The sequence below is a fragment of the Myotis myotis genome, unplaced genomic scaffold (assembly GCF_014108235.1).
Source record: "Myotis myotis isolate mMyoMyo1 unplaced genomic scaffold, mMyoMyo1.p scaffold_m19_p_3, whole genome shotgun sequence".
NCBI classification, from domain to species: domain Eukaryota; kingdom Metazoa; phylum Chordata; class Mammalia; order Chiroptera; family Vespertilionidae; genus Myotis; species Myotis myotis.
The window spans coordinates 102,762,478-102,783,591 of NW_023416335.1; positions in this window are offsets into that span (position 1 = coordinate 102,762,478).

Sequence of the window (21,114 nt, forward strand, 5' to 3'; positions counted from 1 at the left end):
GTCAGTAGTTCAGTCTGATCGCCAACAGCCTCTCTGATCAGGCTCTGAGATAGACCCAGAGATGCTGACTGGCATAGAAACCGACCAATCAGAACCAAATCTGAGTGAACTGCAAAGAGCCAATGGCTGCCTAGGAGGTGGAGCTTTTGATGCTGACTGGCATAGAAACTGACCAATCAGAACCTAATCTGGGTGAACTGTGAAGGCAGAACCAAAGGTGGGGGCTGAGGAAGGGTTTTAAAGGCAACAGCTGTTTGGTGTAAGGTGTAAGAAAGTGGTTCAATTTTTTAATGACCGGTTTGGCAGTATAGTGCATATGGCTGACTATCAGTCCAGATATAGGTATTATGTAGTTTTGTCTGCTAAGAGCATCTACTCCTGCTGAAAAAGCCCCCCCCCCACATTTAAGCAGTCCTATCCTATATAATCTATCTATACTAATAAAAGGGTAATATGCTAATTAGACCCAGTTGACCGGCCATCTTCTGGACATCTGACTTCCTTCTGGACAAAGCCATGGTGGTGGGGGCTGAGGCAGAGGCAGTTAGAAGTGATAAGGCTGGCAGGGGAGGGCAGTTGGGGGCAAGATCAGGCCTGCAGGGAAGGCAGTTGGGACAAGATCAGGCCAGCAGGTAAGGTCAGTTAGGGGCAATAAGGCAGGCAGGCAGGCAGAGGGGTTAGGGGCAATCAGGCAGGCAGGCAGAGGCAGTTAAGGGTGATAAGGCAGGCAGGCAGGTGAGTGGTTAGGAGCCAGTAGTCCCAGATTGCTAGAGGGATGTCTGACTGCTGGTTTAGGCCCGATCCCAAGGGGCCCCCAATTGGAGAGGGTGCAGGCTGGGCTGAGGGAACCCCACATGCATGAATTTCATGCACCGGGCCACTAGTATAATAATAAAGGGATCAACTCAAAAAGAGGATATAACGTATATGCACCAAAATAGGAGCACCCAAATTTACAAAAACAGTTTTGGTGGACATTATGGGAGAGATTGACAGCAATATAGTCATAGTAAGGGACCTTAAAACCCCACAGTCAACAATGGACAGATCTTCCATACAAAATGTCAACAAGACCTTAAGTGACTCAATAGACCAGGTGGATTTAATTCATATCTATAGAACATTTTATCCCAAAACAGAGGAACATACATTCTTCTCAAGTGTGCATGAAACATTCTCAAAGAAATAGCACGTTAGGACACAAAAGAAGTCTCCATAAGTTTAGAATATTGAAATCATATTAACCATCTTCTCCAACATGTAACTAAAAATCACCCACAAAAAAACAACCTAAAATATGCCAAAACATGGAGGCTAAAGAGCATGTTATTAAATAATGAATGGGTTATCAATGAGATCAAAGAAGAAATTAAAATTATCTTAAAATAACTGAATAAGAACACACAGCCACCCCAAATCCATGAACCACAGTAAAAGCAGCCCTGAGAGGGAATTTCATAGCTTTACAGGCTTATATCAAAAAGCAAGAAAAATCTCTCTTAAACAGTATAACCCTACACCTAAAATAACTGGAAAAAGAACAGCAGGAAAAACCCCAAGTAAGTAGAAAAATAGAAATTATAAAGATCAGAATAGAAACAAATGACATACACTAAAAAAAGTAGGTCCTCCAAAGTCACTGCTAGGTATTGCCATGGGGCCCTTCTGCTGGACCCAAACACTGCAGGACAGCCTTTCCAGTACTCAGAACCCAGAGTGAACTTCTCATGCGAAGGAGGCTAACAATATGAGTGCTCCTTCACTGGGAAGGGCCAGTCCTCATCTCCCAGGCAGATAGACTTCTGCCCAATGCTTCACCATGTCTTCTTCCAGTCTCTGTTGCTCTGGGTTTGGGACCCCTTCATGAGGTTTAGACCCCTTACCAAAGGGAGCTTTGCAATTGATATCACTAGGCCCTCTAGCCAAGAAACTGCTACAGGGGTGCTCCCCCTATTCATGACTCTCATACTATTATCAGACTCTACATTGTTTCTTCAGTGCTCCTTACATATAATATGTCTAATCAGCTACAATTCATTTGATTTTTCAAGTTAATTTTGCAGTATTTTAGCTGTAAATTCAGTCTCAGGCTGGGAGCAAGGGCATGTAGCTTCCAGTTATTGGGAAACCATTTCGTTCTCTCAAAATTTTTTCAACCTAGATATTAAAAACTATAGTAAATAATCAAACAAACATACTAGAAATAAAAAAGCAATATTTGAAACAAAAATTTATTTGATGTTTATCAGGATAAAAGCAAGAGAGGAAAGAATCAGTTAACTTGAACATAGATCAATGGGAATAATGAAATCTGAAGAACATAAAGAGGAAAATAAACAGAGATATGTGAGACCATGTCAAACTGTGTAATATTTGTTCAATTGAAGCTTAGAAGTGAAGGAGATAGAATTTGGTCAGAAAAAAATGTTTGAGGAAATAATGACAAAAATTTTCCAAACGTTGTTAAAAAACTGAAAGTTTTAGGCTTTAGAAGTTCAGCAAACCCTAAATATGATGAACTCAGTGAAAACCATGCCCAGATACATTACCAACAACCCTAATACCTTAGCAGCAGCTAAAATAAATAAATAACATATTACATACAGGAGAATTATAATTCTAAATATATTGGAATAAGTTAGTATGTATATTATAATACCCTAATTCAACCACTAAAAAATAATACAAAGGAAAAGTGATTTAAAAAACTCAATAGATTAATTTAAATGGATATTAAATAAGATATTCAAATAATTTAAAAGAAGACAGGAAAGAGGAAATAGAAAAATTGTAAAACAAACGAAAAAGACCAGGATTAAAATTTTATATATATATATATATATATATATATATATATATATATATACTCAAAAATATAAATACTTTTATTAAATCTAAGTGATTTTGAAAAAGCCATTTAAAAGCATAGTCTGCCATATTTAATAAAAAGGACCCATTTATAAAAAACATATTTTAAATACATGGTTGGGAAGAAGTAGGTTTACAGTTGTGAGTTGCATAATATAGAGTTTATCCTTGTATTATTATTTATTAACTAGAGGCCCAGTGCATGAATTCGTGCATGGGTGTAGTCCCTTGGGGTGGCCTGCAGAGATGGGGCTCCAGCTGGCAACTCCAGCCTCAGATCCCTGCAGCTTCACCTGGCACTCTGCCTTGGCCTGGCAACACCCCCTCACCTGTTCCACCATCCTGCCTGCTGGGAAATTGATCAGGGCCAGGCCCCTTGCCTGGCTTCTTCAGTGCCTGGGAGCTGGGCAGCAGCCCCGACCCCGCTGCTGCTGTGCTGTTTGCCTTCTGCGGAGCTATTGGGCTCCAGCTCCCACCCACCTTGGCCTGGTGCCACCTGCTCACCTGCTCCACCATCCCGCCATAATCCTGCTCTTGTTGGGGCCCATTGGGGCTGGCAGCACCTCCACTGCTGCCTACTGCTAGAGCCAAGTTACCGACACCTGCCATAGTCCACACCGCCCCTCAGCAGTCAGTGCAGGTCATAGCGAGTGGTCAAACTCCCAGTCTCCCGGTCGAATTCCAGGTCGAATAACTGCCCAAGGGGACAATTTGCATATTAGGACTTTATTATATAGGATTATTGTAATATTTTTTAAATGAACAACTGTAAAGTTACTTTTCCCCCACCCTGTATATAATGTAGATAAGATAACAGTAAAAGTTTCTAAAGGCCATACATGCATACATTAATTAAAAGACGTCTGGACAGCCCTAACCAGTTTGGCTCAGTGGATAGAGCATCAGCCATCAGCCTGCAGACTGAAGGGTCCCAGGTTCAATTCTGGTCAAGGGCATGTACCTTTGTTGCGGGCACATCCCCAGTAGGGTGTGTGCAGGAGGCAGCTGATCGATGTTTCTCTCTCATCGATGTTTCTAATTCTCTATCCCGCTCCCTTCCTCTCTGTAAAAAAATCAATAAAATATATTTAAAAAAATAAAAATCATCATTCTAACCTTTAAAAAAATAAAAATAAAAATAAATAAATAATAAAAGACATCTGGACAGACTAGGTTGAGAACAAGCAGTTTTCAGAGCAAGAAATACTATATAATATTAAGAAGAATGTTATATAATAATAAGATACAGCAATCCTGATATGCATGTGCTTAATAAAAGAGTTTCCAAATAAATAAAAAAAGTGATGACTTTTAGAATCTTCCTGATTGAGTTTTGGAAGGTTGTATTTTTCTAGGAATATGTCCATTTCCTCCAGGTTGTCTAGTTTGTTAGAATAGAGTTGTCCATAATATTTTTGAACAGTCCTTTATATATCTGTGGGGTCTGTTATTATTTTACTTCTTTCATTTCTGATTTTGTTATTTGGGTCCTCTCTCTGCTTCTTGGTGAGCCTGGTTAGAGGTTCATCAATCTTGTTTACCCTTTCAAAGAACCAGCTCTTGGTTTCATTGATTTTCTGTACTGTTTTTTTGGTCTCTATGTCATTCTTTTCTGCTCTGATCTTTATTATCTCCTTCCTTCTGGATACTGTGGGCTTTTCTTGTTGCTTTCTTTCTAATTCTTTGAGTTGTAGAGTTAGATGATTTATTACCATTTTTTCTTGTTTTTTTAAGGTAGGCCTGTAGAGCTATAAACTTCCCTCTCAGGACTACTTTCATTGTGTCCCATAGACTTTGGATTGTTGTGTTTTTATTGTCATTAGTTTTCAGGATGTTTTTAATTTCTTCTTTGATCTCTTTGGTAACCCAATCATTGCTCAATAGCATGCTTTTCAGCTTTCAAGTGTTTGAATTTTTTGGATTGTTTTTATTGTAGTTTATTTCTAATATTATGCCATTGTGGTCTGAGAAAATGCTTGATATGATTTCAATCTTCTTGAATTTGGGAAGACTTCCTGTGACCCAATATGTGGTCTATTTTTGAAAATGTCCCATGAGCACTTGAGAAGAATGCATATTCTGTGGCTTTGGGGCGAAATGTTCTGAAGATGTCAATTAACTCCATCTGATCTAGTGAGTACTTAGGATTGCTGTTTCTTTGCTGATTTTTTGTCTAGAGGATTTATCCAGTATTGTCCAGTAGATGAGTGGATTAAAAAACTGTGGTACATCTACACAATGGAATACTACACTGCGGTAAAAAAAGAAGAAGTTCTTACCATTTGCAACAGCATGGATGGAACTGGAGAGCATTAAGCTAAGTGAAATAAGCCAGTCAGAGAAAGATAAATACCACATGATCTCACTCATTTGAGGAATATAATGAACAACATAAACTGATGAACAAAAACAGATCCAGAGACAGAGAAGCATTGATCAGACCATCAAACCTCAGAGGGAAGGCACGAGAGGGTGAGGCGAAGGGGAAGAGATAAACCAAAGGACTTATATGCAAGCATATAGACTTAACCAATGGACACAGACAACAGGAGGCTGAAGGCATGAGTGGGAGGGATAGGGAGTAATGTGGGGATAAGGACACATATGTAAGAACTTAATCAATAAAAAATTTTTTTTTAAAAAAAGTGATGGATCAGAAAGGGTAATAGGCAAATTCAAATTACAATGAGACATTAACATTTATTTTTTGTTATGGATAGAAAAAGTAGGGGGAAAATTCAGCAAGGATATTATAAAATAGCATGACTCAATTAATATTTATAGAGTCCTCTTTCAGCAACAAATGCACAAGGACAACTTTCCAAAATGATATATTTTTTGGTCTACAAAACAAATCCTATCAAATTTAAAATAATAGAAATACATAAAAAATTATGTTGTCTATTTACACAAAAATCAAGCTAGAAAACCTTTAAATATTTGGAAATTAAAAACTTTTCACATTTCTATATAACCTAAGTTCAAAAAAATATTTTTTGAAAAGCCCTAGCTGGTTTGGATCAGTGCATAGAGGTTCAGCCTGTGGACTGAAGGGTCTGGTAAAGAGCACATGCCTAGGTTGCAGGCTCTATCCCCAATAGGGGGCATGCAAGAGGTAGCTGATCAATGATTCTCTCTCATCATTGATGTTTCTATCTCTCTCTCCCTCTCCCTTCCTCTCTGAAATCAATAAAAATAAAAATTAAAAAATATTCAAGAAAATCAGAAAGTATTTTGAGCTGAATAAAAATACTGCAATATATATAAATTTGTGAAATGCTACTGATTTAGTGGAAAGTAATAGATCAAGGTCAGAGTAGCAGTAGAGAAAAAAATTACAGCACTACACTACACACACATGTTAGAAAAGAAAAAAAAAAGTCTCAGAATAATAACCTAAGCTTCTACTTATAGAAAAAGAAGAGAAAATTAGAATTATAGCAAGTAGAAAGAAACTTCAGTCAAAGAAGTTAGAAATACTATAGTAATAATAGTTAGAATTATGAAGCCTAAACTAATTCTTTGAACAGACTAATAACATTTTTAAACCTACAGTCAGCATGGCCGTGAATAAAAAATGGCAGGAAGGAAAAACCAAGATGGCGGCATAGGTAAACACCGGAGTTAGCTGCCTCGAACAACCACTTCACAAATACAACTAAAAGATGGAGCAGACATCGCCCAGAACCACAGGAAGACTGGCTGAGGGGAAACTCTTCAACTAGAAGGAAAGAGAACAGCATACGAGACTCAGAGGAGGCGCATTGCGGAAAATTCAAAGGTGCGGAGGTGCGCGCGGAGTGGGCTGGTAGCTGAGGGCGCGGTTGTCGTTTTCAATCCGGAGGGAGTCTCAGATTCTGAGCTCCAGTTCTGGACGAATCTCTAGGGACCCAGACTCAAACGGGAGAAGAGGGACTGTCTGGCATCGGTCGGAACGCGAGGGCAGCTTTCTCTCCGAGGTTTGCAGCCGTTGCTGGGACTCTGAGAGGCAGAGCCTCTGGGGACAGGACTGAGAGCAGCCATAACTGCTCCCTCCACCCACCCTGTTGATCCCATGAGACCCGACCCGCCCAAGCCGTGCCCAGAGCCATTTGCCAGATAGCCTCAGGCAAAGGCTAGATTAGCACCTCCCTAGAGGATAGAAGTTTTCCCACTGCAGACACAGATGATTCTCACAGCCAGTTGGCCTGGAGGTCAAATCCCCCTGGTATTAACTACAACAATCAAGGCTTAACTACAACAAGATTGCGCACAAAGACCACTAGGGGGTGCACCAAGAAAGCATAAAAAAATGCGGAGACAAAGAAACAGGACAAAACTGTCAATGGAGGATATTGAGTTCAGAACCACACTTTTAAGGTCTCTCAAGAACTGTCTAGAAGCCGCCGATAAAGTTATTGAGATCCTCAAGAAATCTAATGAGACCCTCGATGTTGTGTTAAAGAACAAACTAGAAATTAAGCATACACGGACTGAAATAACGAATATTATACAGACTCCCAACAGCAGACCAGAGGAGCGCAAGAATCAGGGCAAAGATTTGAAATGCGAAGAAGCAAAAAACACCCAACCAGAAAAGCAAAATGAAAAAAGAATCCAAAAATACGAAGATAGTGTAAGGAGCCTCTGGGACAGCTTCAAGCGTACCAACATCCGAATTATAGGGGTGCCAGAAGATGAGAGAGACCAAGATATTGAAAACCTATTTGAAGAAATAATGACAGAAAACTTCCCCTACCTGGTGAAAGAAATAGACTTACAAGTCCAGGAAGCGCAGAGAACCCCACACAAAAGGAATCCAAAGAGGACCACACTAAGACACATCATAATTAAAATTCCAAGAGCAAAAGACAAAGAGAGAATCTTAAAAGCAGCAAGAGAAAGAAACTCAGTTACCTACAAGGGAATACCCATACGCCTGTCAGCTGATTTCTCAACAGAAACTTTGCAGGCCAGAAGGGAGTGGCAAGAAATATTTAAAGTGATGAATGCCAAGAACCTACAACCAAGATTACTTTATCCAGCAAAGCTATCATTCAGAGTTGAAGGTCAGATAAAGAGCTTCACAGATAAGGAAAAGCTAAAGGAGTTCATCACCACCAAACCAGAATTATATGAAATGCTGAAAGGTATCCTTTAAGAAGAGGAAGAAGAAGAAAAAGGTAAAGATACTAATTATGAACAACAAATATGCATCTATCAACAAGTGAATCTAAGAATCAAGTGAATAAATAATCTGATGAACAGAATGAACTGGTGATTATAATAGAATCAGAGACATAGAAAGGGAATGGACTCACTATTCTTGGTGGGGAAAGGGGTGTGGGAGATGCGGGAAGAGACTGGATAAAAATTGTTCACCTAGGGATGGGGATAGTGGGGGAGGGTAATGGCAGAGGGTGGGGTGGGAACTGGGTGGAGGGGAGCTATGGGGCGAAAAAAGAGGAACAAATGTAATAATCTGAACAATAAAGATTTACTAAAAAAAGAAAAAAATGGCAGGAAGATCTAAATTACCAATATCCAAAATAAAATAAAAAACATCAGAGGGATCAAAACACTATAGACATTAAAAGGTAATAATAAAATGCAATGATGAATTGTTTATATTTTTAAAAAAATCTTTATTGTTGAAAGTATTACATTTATCCACTTTATTATCCCATTTACACCTTATAGCCTGCCCCTGCCCTAAGCCTTCATCATCCTATTGTCTGTGTCCTGGGTTATGCATAAATGCATGCAAGTACTATGGTTGATCTTATCCCACCCACACACACACCCCTGTCTTCCCTCTGAGATTCCACAGTCTATTCCATGCTTCTATGTCTCTGGATCTATTTTGTTCATCAGTTTATTTTTTTCATTAGATTGCACATACGAGTGAGATCAAATGATAATTGTCTTTCTCTGACTAGCTTATTTCATTTAGCATAATACTCTCCAGGTCCCAAGATGCTGTCTCAAAGAGTAAGAGACCCTTCTTTCTTACAGACATGTAGTATTCCATGGTGTACATGTATCCCAGATTTTTTATCTACTCATCTACTGATGAACACTTACACTGTTTCTATATCTTATCCATAGTATATTGCACAGCTGTGAACATAGGGAACATACATTCATTCTAATTTTTTTTGGGGGGGAGGGGTGGTTCTTAGGATATATTCCTAAAACTGGGATCACTAGGTCAAGTGGCAGTTCCATATTTAATATTTTGAGGAATCTCCATACTATTTTCCATAATGGCTGTACCAGTCTACATTCACACCAGCAGTGGACTAGGGTTTCCTTTTCTCCACATCCTCACCAGCACTTGTCATTTGTTAATTTGTTAATGGTAGCCAATCTGACACATGGGAAGTGATACTTCATGGTTGTTTTCATTTGCATCTCTCTGATGAACAGTGACTTTGAGCATCTATAATAATAAAAGTGTAATATGCTAATTAGACTGGACAACCAAAAGACCTTCTGAATGTCCTTCCAGATGACCTTCCAGACAAAGGTAGGACTGCGAGGATGAGGACTGAGGCAGCCACACAGCTGTGAGGGCCAAGAGTTTCATGCATCAGTCCTCTAGTCTATTTATATATAAACCCTGAGTGTAACGCGTCATGTCTGAGGCTCAACCAACCGGAGAGTAGTCAGTCCTGCAGGGGTCGTCTTGGCAACAGCTGCACCCTCCCTGAGCTGTTTCCCTGAGCTGTTTCCCTTGAGGGTGAGGTTTGAGGCAGGAATCCACCCTCGGAGCATGGAGGCACTGAGTCATGGGTCGTCTTGCCAAGGACTGTGCCCTCCCTGATCTGTTTCCCATGAGGCCTAAGGGAAGAACCCACCCTCAGAGCACCAGTAGCACCCAGCAGCAGTCAGTCGCGGGTTGCTGAGGCAGAGGCCACAGCCTGGTAGCACTTGGGTCTAGCCCAACAGGGGGCATGGCTGGCCTTCAAACCAGACCGACAGTAGGGAGGAGGGAGCCCCATTCCTCATAGAATCTGCTGTTGGATAGCTTGCTGTCAGTAGCCTGCTAGCCAGGAACCCCATTCACCTGCACCCCGGACCCTGACAGGAGGGAGGAGGGAGCCCCATTCCTCATGGAATCAACAGGTGGCCAGCTTGCTGTCAGGGGCCTGCCAGCTAGGAATCCTATTCACCTGCATATCTGTATAAAGTTTTAATACATTATATTAGAGGTTGTGGTGGTACTGTTTTACCCACAGCATCTACAAGAACTGCTACAAATTTACTTCTCTGTGGAAGCACCTTTCATTCCCAATATAAATTACTGATTCCATTAAATGAAACTTCAATTTCTAAGACTCAATATAAACAGTGAAGTTGCTAAAACTATTAAAAAGGCCCAACTTCTCATTATTGATGAATGCACCATGGCATCCAGTCGTGCTATAAATGCCATAGACAGATTACTAAGAGAAATTATGAATTTGAATATTGTATTTGGTAGAAAGTTCTCCTTCTTGGAGGGGATTTTCAACAATGTCTCAGTATTGTACCGCATGCTATGCAATCGGCCATAGTACAAACAAGTTTAAAGTACTGTAATGTTTGGGGATGTTTCAGAAAGTTGTCTCTTACAACAAATATGAGATCAGAGATTCTGTTTATAGTGAATGGTTAGTAAAACTTGGAGATGGCAAACTTGATCGTTTTCATTTAGGAATGGATATTATTGAAATCCCCTGAGAAATGATTTGTAATGGATCTATTATTGAAGCTACTTTTGGGAATACTATATCTATAGATAATATTAAAAATATATCTAAACATGCAATTCTTTGTCCAAAAAATGAGCACATTCAAAAATTAAATGAAAAAATTTTGGATATACTTGGTGGTGATTTTCACACATATTTGAGTAATGATTCCATTGATTCAACAGATGCTGCTGAAAAGGAAAATTTTTTCATAGAATTTCTTAATAGTATTACTCCTTTGGGAATGTATGTCATAAAGTAAAATTGAAAGTGGGTTCAATCATCATGCAATTGAGAAATCTTAATAGTAAATGGGGGCTTTGTAATGGTACCAGATTTATTACCAAAAGATTACGACCTAACATTATCGAAGCTGAAGTATTAACAGGATCTGCAGAGGGAGAGGTTGTTCTGATTCCAAGAATTGATTTCTCCCCATCTGATACTGGCCTCCCATTTAAATTGATTCAATGACAGTTTCCCGTGATGCCAGCATTTGTGATGACTATTAATTAATCACAAGGACAAACTCTAGACAGAGTAGGCATATTCCTACCTGAACCCGTTTTCTCACATGGTCAGTTATATGTTGCTTTCTCTCGAGTTCAAAGAGCATGTGACGTTAAAGTTAAAGTTCTAAATACTTCAGCACAAGGGAAATTAGTTAAGCACTCTGAAAGTGTTTTCACTCTTAATGTGGTGTACAGGGAGATATTAGAATAAATTTAGTCACTTTATCAGTCATTGTTTGCATCACTGTTGTTTGTTTTTATATCATGTTTTTGTTGTTTTCATATCATGTTTTTGTTGTTTTTATATCATGCCTCTGTTGTTGTTATATCCTTTTGTTACTGTTTGTTTATTAATAAATTTATATATTATTTTCATATACATTTTACTAATTTCCTTTCATCTCTCACACTTCTATTATAGAGAAAGGGCAAATAGAAATATTAAAATATTTCTGCTAATTAATTCCCTTTTAATGTGCATGAATTTCATGCACCGGGCCACTAGTATACATATAAAAGCCTAAGCGACCATTATGATCAAACAACTGGAAAGATCGGAAGCGGTCGACCAGTCACTATGACATGCACTGACCACCAGGGGACAGATTCTCAATGGAGGAGTTGCCCCCTGGTGGTCAGTGTGCTCCCACAGCCAACCTCCTGCTGCCCCTCCCCCTGGCCGGCCCTCATCGGTCCCTGGTGCTAAACCTATGGTAGAGACCTGCTTCTGGGTTTCATAAGTAGCACAGCAGCTCCCTCACAGTAATCTATTGAAAGTCAGCCCTTGACACAAGGTGTTGTCTCACTCCCATCTCTTCCCGACCCTGCTGTGGCCTCTAGGCCCAAGGCTAGGACGGGGAACTGGGGGTGGGTGGCAGTGGATATGGCCCCTTTCCAAGGGGGGCCAAGGGCCGGCTCCCTCCTTGGGGCCTGCCGGCTAACCTCCCACAGTCCCTGTCCCCTGGCCAGCCAATCTCCCACGGTCCGCCCCCCCCCCATGCACAAATTCATGCACCAGACCTCTAGTTCTTTCATAAGTCTCTTGGCCATCTGTATGTCTACTTTGGATCAATAGTCTATTTAGGTTGTTTGCTCATTCATAATTGAATTGTTTGTCTTTTGTTAAGTTGCATGAATTGCTTATATATTTTGGATATTAACCCTTTATCAGATATACCATTGCCGAATATGTTCTCACATAGCGTGGGCTCCCTTTTCATTTTTTTGATGGTTTCTTTTGCTGTACAGAAGCTTTTTATTTGGATGTCCCATTTGTTTATTTTCTCCTAAGTTTCCCTTGTTCTAGTAGATGTATCCACAAATATATTGCTACAAGAGATATCTGACATTTTGCTGCCTATGGTTTCTTCTAGAATTTTTATGGTTTCATGACTTACATTTAAGTCTTTTATCCATTTTGAGTTTATTCCTGTGTATGGTGTAAGTTGGTGGTGTGGTTTTATTTTTTTGTATGTATCTGTCCAATTTTCCCACACCATTTATTGAAGAGACTTTACTCCATTGTATGCTCTTGCCTCCTTTGTCAAATACTAATTTAGAGTAATGGCTTAGACAGACTTCTGGGGTCTCTGTTCTATTCCATTAATCTTCATGCCTCCTCTTGTGCCAGTAATAGGTTGTTCTGATTATAGTGGCATTATAGTAAATTTGATATCTGGTACTGTGATCCCTCTGACTTTGTTTATCTTTCAGAAGATTGTTGTGCCTATTCGAGGTCTGTTTTGGTTCCATATAAATTTTTGGAGAATTTTTTCTAGATTTGTGAATTATGCCATTGGTATTTTAATAGGGATTGCATTAAATGTATACATTGCTTTGGGTAGTATGAGATTTTAATTATTTTAGTTCTACCAATCAATGAACACAGTACAGTCTTCCACTTGTTTATATCTTCCTCTATTAGTAGTTTTATGAGTACAATTTTTTTTTACCACTTGGGTTAGGTTTATTCTTAAATATCTTATTTTTTGTTGTTGCAATGGTAAATGGGATTGTTGTTGCTTTTTGTTTGTTTATCTTTCTGATAATTCATTATTGGAATATAAAAATGCCATTGATTTCTGGTTATTAATTTTGTAAGCTGCTACATTACTGAATTGATTAATTAAAACTAGTAGTTTTTTGGTGGAGTCTTTTGGGTTTTCTATGTAACATATCATGTCATCTGCAAATAATGACAGTTTTACTTCTTCCTTTCCATTTTGAATGCCTTTTATGTTTTCTTCTTGTCTCATTGCTGTGACTAGGACTTCCAGTACTGTGTTGAATAAGCGTGGTGAAAGCAGACATTCCTGTCTTGTTCGTGTTCTTAGGGGAAATGGCTTTAGTTATTGCCCATTGAGTATGATGTTGGCTGTAGGTTTGTCATATATGGCATTTATTATGCTGTGCTATGATCTGTTTCCACTTTGCTGAGAGTTTTTATAAAAACAGGTACTCAATTTTGTCAAATGCTTTTTGTGTCTATTGATATGATCATGTGGTTTTGTCTTTCATTTTGTTTATGTGATGTATCACCTTTATTGATTTGTGAATATTGTACCAAACTTGCATCCCTGGAATAAATCTCACATAGTCATGGAATGTGATCTTTTTATTTTTTTTAAATTTTGTTTTATTGCTTAAAGTCTTACAAAGAGTATTACGTATGTCTCCTTCCCCCCCCCCTCCAACCCCCTTGACATTCCCCCGGTCTCCCCTATCCCCCAGTGTCTTGCGTCCATTGGTTATGCTTATATGCATGCATACAAGTCCTTCTTACCCCCCGCCCCCCCCCCAACACTTCCCGGCCTTCCTGCTGTAGTTTGACAGTCTGTTTGATGCTGCTCTGCCTCTGTATGTTTTTGTTCATCAGTTAATAATGGTCTTTATTATCCATAAATGAATGACATAATGTGGTATTTTTCTTTCATTGACTGGCTTATTTCACTTAGCACAATGCTCTCCAGTTCCATCCATGATCTTGTTAATATATTCCTGGATCTGATTTGCTAATATTTTGTTGAGGATTTTAACATCTATATTCATCAAGGATATTGGCTTATGTATTGTCTTTATCTTGTTTTAGAATTAGGGTAATGTTGTCTTCATAAAAAAATATTGGAAGTGTTATTTCTCTTGGGGTTTTTTTTTTGGAATAATTTGAAGAGCATAGGTATTAGTTCTTTGAGTGTTTGGTAAAATTCCCCTGTGAAGGCATCTGTCCCAGGGCATTTCCTGGATGGGCATTTATTCATTATTGCTTCAATTTGTGAGGTGCATATGTCATTAATTTCTACTCTGATATTTATTATTTCTTTCCTTCCTCTTACTCTGGGCTTTTCTTGTTGTTCTCTTCCTAATTCTTTAAGTTGTAGGATTAAATAGTATATTATTAATTTTGTTGTTGTTGTTTTTTGAGGTAAGCCTGTAATGCTATGCACTTCCCTCTCAGGATTGCTTTTGCTGTGTCCCAGAGATTATGAGTTGTGGTGTGTTTGTGTTCATTTATTTCAAACAAGTTTTTATTTACTTCTTGATCTCATTTAATAACATGCTGTTTAGCCTCCATGTGTTGAAATGTTTTGGGGTATTTTTACTGTCGTTGATTTCTAATTTTATTCCACTGTGATCTAAGATGATGTTTGATATGATTTCAATCTTCTTGAACTTGTAGAGTCTTGTTTTGCGTCCTAACATGTGGTCTATCTTTGTGAATGACCCCTGTGCACTTGAGAAGCATATATATTCTGCAGCTTTGGGGTGAAATATTCTATAAATATTAATTAATTCAATATGATCCAGTGTGTCATTTGGAGTCACTATTTTCTTGTTAATTTTTTGTCTGGAAGACCTATCCAATGAAGTCAATGGGTAATAAACTCCTGAATTATTACTGTATTGCTGTCAATCACACTTAAAGTTCTCCAGAAGTGTTTTATATATTTAGGTGCTCCAATATTGGGTGCATATATGTTTACCAGGGATATATCTTCTTGTTGGATGGATCATTAGAGTATTATTTAGTGATATTTATTGTCTCTTGTGATGGCCTTTATTTTGAAGTCTATTTTGTCAGATATGAGTATTGCTACCCCAGCTTTTTTTCCCCATTTGCATGGGAAATATTTTTCCATCCCTTCATTCTCATCTGTGTGAGTCTTTTGTTCTGAGGTTGGTCTCTTGTACACAGCATATATTTGGTTCATTTTTTCATAGAAATTCAGCTATCCTGTGTCTTTTGATTGGAGCATTTAATACATTTACAATTGAGGTTATTATTGATAGGTACTTATTTATTGCAATTTCAATTCTTTATGTCTATGTGTCTGTCTCTGTTTCTTCTTCTCATTACAGCAGTCCCTTTAGCATTTCTTGCTGTGCTAGTTTGTTGGTGACAAACTTCTTTAGCCATATTTTGTTGTTGTTGTTGTTGTTGTTTTGGAAGCTCCTCATTTCACCCTCTGTTTTTGCATGATAACCTTGTTGGATATAGTAATCTTGGTTTCAGATCTTTGCTTTTCATTACCTTGAGTATTTCATGCCATTCTCTTCTGACCTGTAGAGTTTCTAATGAGAAATCATCTGACAGCCTTGTGGGAGCCCCTTTGTAGGTAACAAATTGATTTTCTCTTGTTGCTTTTAACATTCTCTCTTTGTCTTTAATTTCTGTCATTTTAATTATGATGTGTCTGCATGTGGGCCTGTTTACATTCTTCTTGCTTGGAACTCTCTGTGTTTCCTGAACTTGCATGTCTTTTTTCTTCACTAAGTTAGGGAAACTTTCTGCCATTATTTCCTCAAACAGGTTCTCTATCCCTTTCTTATTTTCTTCCCCTTCTTATACTCCTTTGATGTGAATATTGTTATGTGTCATGTCCCACAACTCCCTTAATCTGTCTTTCTGGGTGTTTTTTTTCTTTTTGGTCCTCTGATTGAGTTCTTTTTTCTACCCTGTCTTCTAATTCACTGATATGATCCTCAGCTTCCTCTAATCTGCTGTGTATTCTTTACAATGTGTTCTTTATTAGTCATTTTTCATTCCCAACTGGTCTTTTTTCATAGTTACTGTATCTTTTTTCATGCTGTTGAGAATCCTTGCCATCATTATTCTGAACTCTATATCTGATAAATTTTTAAATTTCCATTTCATTTAGCTCTTCTTCTGGAGAATTCTCATGTTCTTTCATTTAATGTTTGGCTTGCTTTTTCCTCTCTATTTTGGCTGCCTGTTTGTTTTTGTGTCTAATAGATCTGCTAGTACTCCCAATCTCTAGTGCAGGACAAAGGCAGACTCTGTTTGAGACTGGCCCTGAGTACCTTTTTTGGAGCTATCTGCATTCCACAGCATATGACTCCCTCTGCTAGAGCCTAGTGCCTTTGGAAAGGACAAAGATGTGCACCAAGGTCCACTTTTCATAGCCCCAGACTCAGAAGAAGATCAGGCAAAGACTCCATAGATTCACCTCTAACTGCATTCTTATTGTTACGCAGTCTTAATTAACCACAGGCTATCGAGTACAGGGTGGGGCAAGAGTTTTTCCAACAGAGTGGGGCAATTGCTGCTCCCCTACCCCACCTTCTAAACACTGCCTTGATGGTAAAGACCTGATGGAGAAAGTTATCTATGGTATTTGGAAATGACTCAGCACAGGAAACCAGGGTGGCTGCCTTCTGAGCTCTAACCCAAGAGCCCCCAACCCGGGATTCTCTTCACACAGCTCTAGTCCACTCTTCCCTCCCTCTGCTGGAGCAGAAGGTGAATGGCTGCACAAAATTTTTTGTGTGTTTGCCCTTTAAGAGGATGCCTGCATTTTTAGCCATCTCTTCCTCGCAGACAGAGCCCTGCTGCTTTTCATAGCCAGATATTATGTGGGCACCTTTCTCAGTTCTGGTGCTCTGGGCTGGGTTGTCCAATTTGATATTTAGTCCCCAGAGTTCTCAGCGGGAGCACCCCACACCTGAGTTATCTCTCCAGAACTTGAGCTATTGCCTATGGGAGCCTGGAAGCTCTTTCTCACTTCTTCACTTCCTAACCATCTCTATACAGTCTCCACTTTCCATCATTAGACATCAGGAATTTCTCCAGGTAGTCTTCATTTGATTATTCAGGATGATTTTTCTGTATTTTAGTTGTAATTCCAGTTTTGTCCTGGGAGAGTTTCAATGTAGCTTCCACTTTGCTGCCATTTTCAAACTCCCAACGAACAACTTTATTCTCACCAATTTGACTACTTAGATAATATGAAACAATAGCTTCATTGACACAAACTCCAAAAGTAGTTAACAGTAAGATACCTGAGTACTGCAACTGCTCAGAAAAAAAATATGATCTAAATAGTTATCTATCAATCAAAAATACTGAATTCAGATTAAAAATATTACAACTATAAAATGCTGAACCTTGATGCTTTCATTAGAATATTTTTAAAATATATTTTATTGATTTCAGAGAGGATGGGGGAGGAAGAAAGTGATAGAAACATCAATGATAAGAGAGAACCATTGATCAGCTGCCTCCTGCATGCCCCATACTGGGGATTGAGTACACAACCTGGGCATATGCCCTGACCTGGAATCAAATCATGACCTCCTAGTTCATAGTCATCGAAATATTTTGCCAGGCATTCTAGGTATACTGGTATTAAAACCAATTCCACATAATTTCCCCATAAAATAAAAGTGACTACTTCCCAACTTTAGGTGGCCAGCAATACTTTACCATGGAATTCAAGCAGTTATCTTACAAGGAAAGAAAACTATAGTGTCATCAGAGAAATGATAGCATAAGAAATCCCTTTGGCCTTCCCCTAAATTTCAACAAGATAACCAAATATAATTAAAAAAAAAATCCCTACTCAATAAAGAGGCATGACTGAGAGACCCACATATTGAAACATCTAAAGGTGGAAAATTGGAGTAAATGAGGAGATGAGAAGGGTGACAGCCCAGAGAGCCTGCAGACACAGCGCCACATCCAGGAGCTCATGGATTAGCCTGGAAAGCGGAGGAAGCCAGTGGTAGTAAATACTTTCTTTAGCCAGGAGGAACAGAAAGCTGTGGGAGGCAGGACAGCAGGGCAAGCAGAGTGAACAGTGACTGAGCCAGCATACTCATAACAGAGCATGTTCTTCCATGCAGCTCCCCAATGATGGGCAAAATATCTTCATGTTGCCCTTGAAGTTGGGTGGAGGAACATATCATCTATAAAGTAAGAGCTACTGCAGTAAAATGGTGTTTCCCTCTGTGACTTTTCCCCCAGTGAGATGGTTGGGGTAGGACCCCATGGAGGTCAGGGGTCATCATTATAGTGAGGCAAAAAGAACCCCACCCTGAAGCAGCCCACTGTACTGTCTTATGGAAACTATGGAGTTAAGTCTAGGAGATAACAAAGGAAAAATCTTGTGATTCAACATTATCTATTGGTAAAGAGTAGAAAGACCTCATCAGAGAAAGCTGCTAGAGACCACTAATACAGACAGATAGATATGCCTAGATCAGTGGTCTGCAAATTCATTAGTCAACAGAGCCAAATATCAATAGTACAATGATTGAAATTTCTTTTGAGAGCCATATTTTTTAAACTCAAACTATATAGGTAGGTACATTGTTATTAACTTAATTAGGGTACTCCTAAGCTGGCCTTTGCTAAAAATGTTCTCGATCTGATTGAGGTACATTCGCTGAGGTCGACCCCTTCCAACTCTCCCATCCACACTCGTCTTGTATTCTTGTTTCATCTATCTCCTTTTATTCATCCTCTCTATATGTCCAAACCATCTCAACATACCTTAAAAAATGTTTCATTTTGTAGTAATAAAGCCACCATCACAAAAAGTAATTACAATTCTTAAATTGATGACGAAAGTACCTGTAGGATTGCAGCTGGTTGGAGAAATACAGGTAACTTTATGCTTCAAGTAGGCTCTTTTGTCACCCGTGCACGATTTGTGGACGTGACTAGCACTAACCATTGCACAATGAGACTGCTGACTGACTGGCTCACTCAACTCGTGCACGGCGAGCGCACCTTCCCCCCCCCCCCCCCCAGCGTATCCTGCGGCCTGCCTGCGACGCGTCTACCATTACCCGGCCGACCGACACCCCCCACTTCTAACACCACTTCTTCAAAATAGACTCGCCCAGGCCGAAAACTGACTTCTGCGCATGGGCCACAAAGTTTCAATCGCATTGTATGTGCATGCCTGCATGTGGTATTTTGTGGAAGAGCCACACTCAAGGGGCCAAAGAACCACATGTGGGTCGCAAGACGCGGTTTGACGACCACTGGCCTAGACAAAGAAGAAGAGAAAATACCATGAATAGTAATGGTAGTGAGGATAATCAGAACAAAAATTAAATATCACCAGAAAGCAAGCAGGAACACATGGAAATATGTGACATAAATGACAGAGATTTCAAGATTGCACTTCTGAAAATATTCTATGAGATACGAGAAATTCCAAAGAGGCAATTCAATGCACTCGTAAATCAAATCAATGAACAAAACGAGTACTTTACCAAAGATTGAAACATTAAAAAAGAACCAATCAGAAATCCTGGAAATGAAGCATGTAATCAGAGATTAAGAGTGAACTACTGAGTATAGAAAACAGAGTCAACCAGAGGGAGGAAGGGATTAGTGATATCAAACAGGAATCTAGAAATGACACAGAGGAAAGAAGAGAGAGACTAGAGTATAAGGAAAAATGAAAGAGCTCTATGAGAACTATCTGACTCCACAAAAAACACACAATATTATTAGAATAATAGAAATTCCATAAGATGAAGAGAGTGAGAAGGGAATGGAGAGTAAATTCAAACAAATAGTGGATAGCACTTCCCAAATCTATGGAAAGAACTAGATCCTCAAATAAAATAAATAAACAGAACATCTAGGTACCTCAATTCAAAGAGGTCATCTCAAAAACACTTTGTATTAAAACTGCCAAAAAATAATGACAATGAAAAATTTCTCAAAGCAACCAGGGAAAAGAAGGAAGTGATCTACAAAGGAAAACTCATAAAGATTTCATCTGACGTCTCAGAAGAAACTCTACAAGCCAGAATAGTGTGGAATTAAATATGCCAACATCTGAAAGAGAAAAATTACCAGCCATAAATGACATATCCATCAAAATTATCCTTTTAATTATAAAGAAGAAATAAAGACATTTCCAGACATAGAAGCTGAGGGATTTTATCAGCATAAAACCTCCATTGCAGGAAATATTTAAGGGAGTTATTCTACATGAAACAAAGAACATAAGGTCACAACACTAAGAATAAGATCACCAAAAACCTTACATCATAAACAAGGATAATATGTGGCAACAAAAACATAAAAGGGTAGGGGCAACAGTCTGAACTGGCAAAGGAGCATGAAGATCAGATGCACTCAAATGAAAACAAAACAAAACACGAAAAGACAAAAACAAAAGCAAAAATACTACAGTATACATGCAACTTCATTTTTTATAAATCTAATGGTAACCACACATAAACATTTTCAAACCAGGACACATAGCTTTAAAAAAGAAGAAACAGAAAAGATATATGGGATACCTCTAAACAACAAAAAAGACAGATACAGAAAGGGGAAAAAATACAATGGAGGAACAGAGCTATTAGAAAACAAAAGAAAAATGTATATAGGAAATCCCCATACATTGATAGTTACCACAAATGTAAATGGTCTGAATTCACCAATAAAGAGGGACAGAGTAGCAGAGTCGATCAAGAAACAAAACCCAACCATAGGCTGCCTACAAGAGATACATCTAAGTTGCAAAGACAAAGGTAGATAAAACGAAAAAGTATAGAAAGTGATTCTCCAAGCAAATAATATCCACAGAAAAGCAGGTGTACCCATACTTGTGTCTGACAAAATAGATTACAAGATAACAAGAGACAAAGATGGACACTTTATAATGATAAAGGAGACACTACATAAAGAAAGCATAACATTTCTCAATATATATGCACTCAACCAGGGAGCACTGAATTATATAAACAAACTA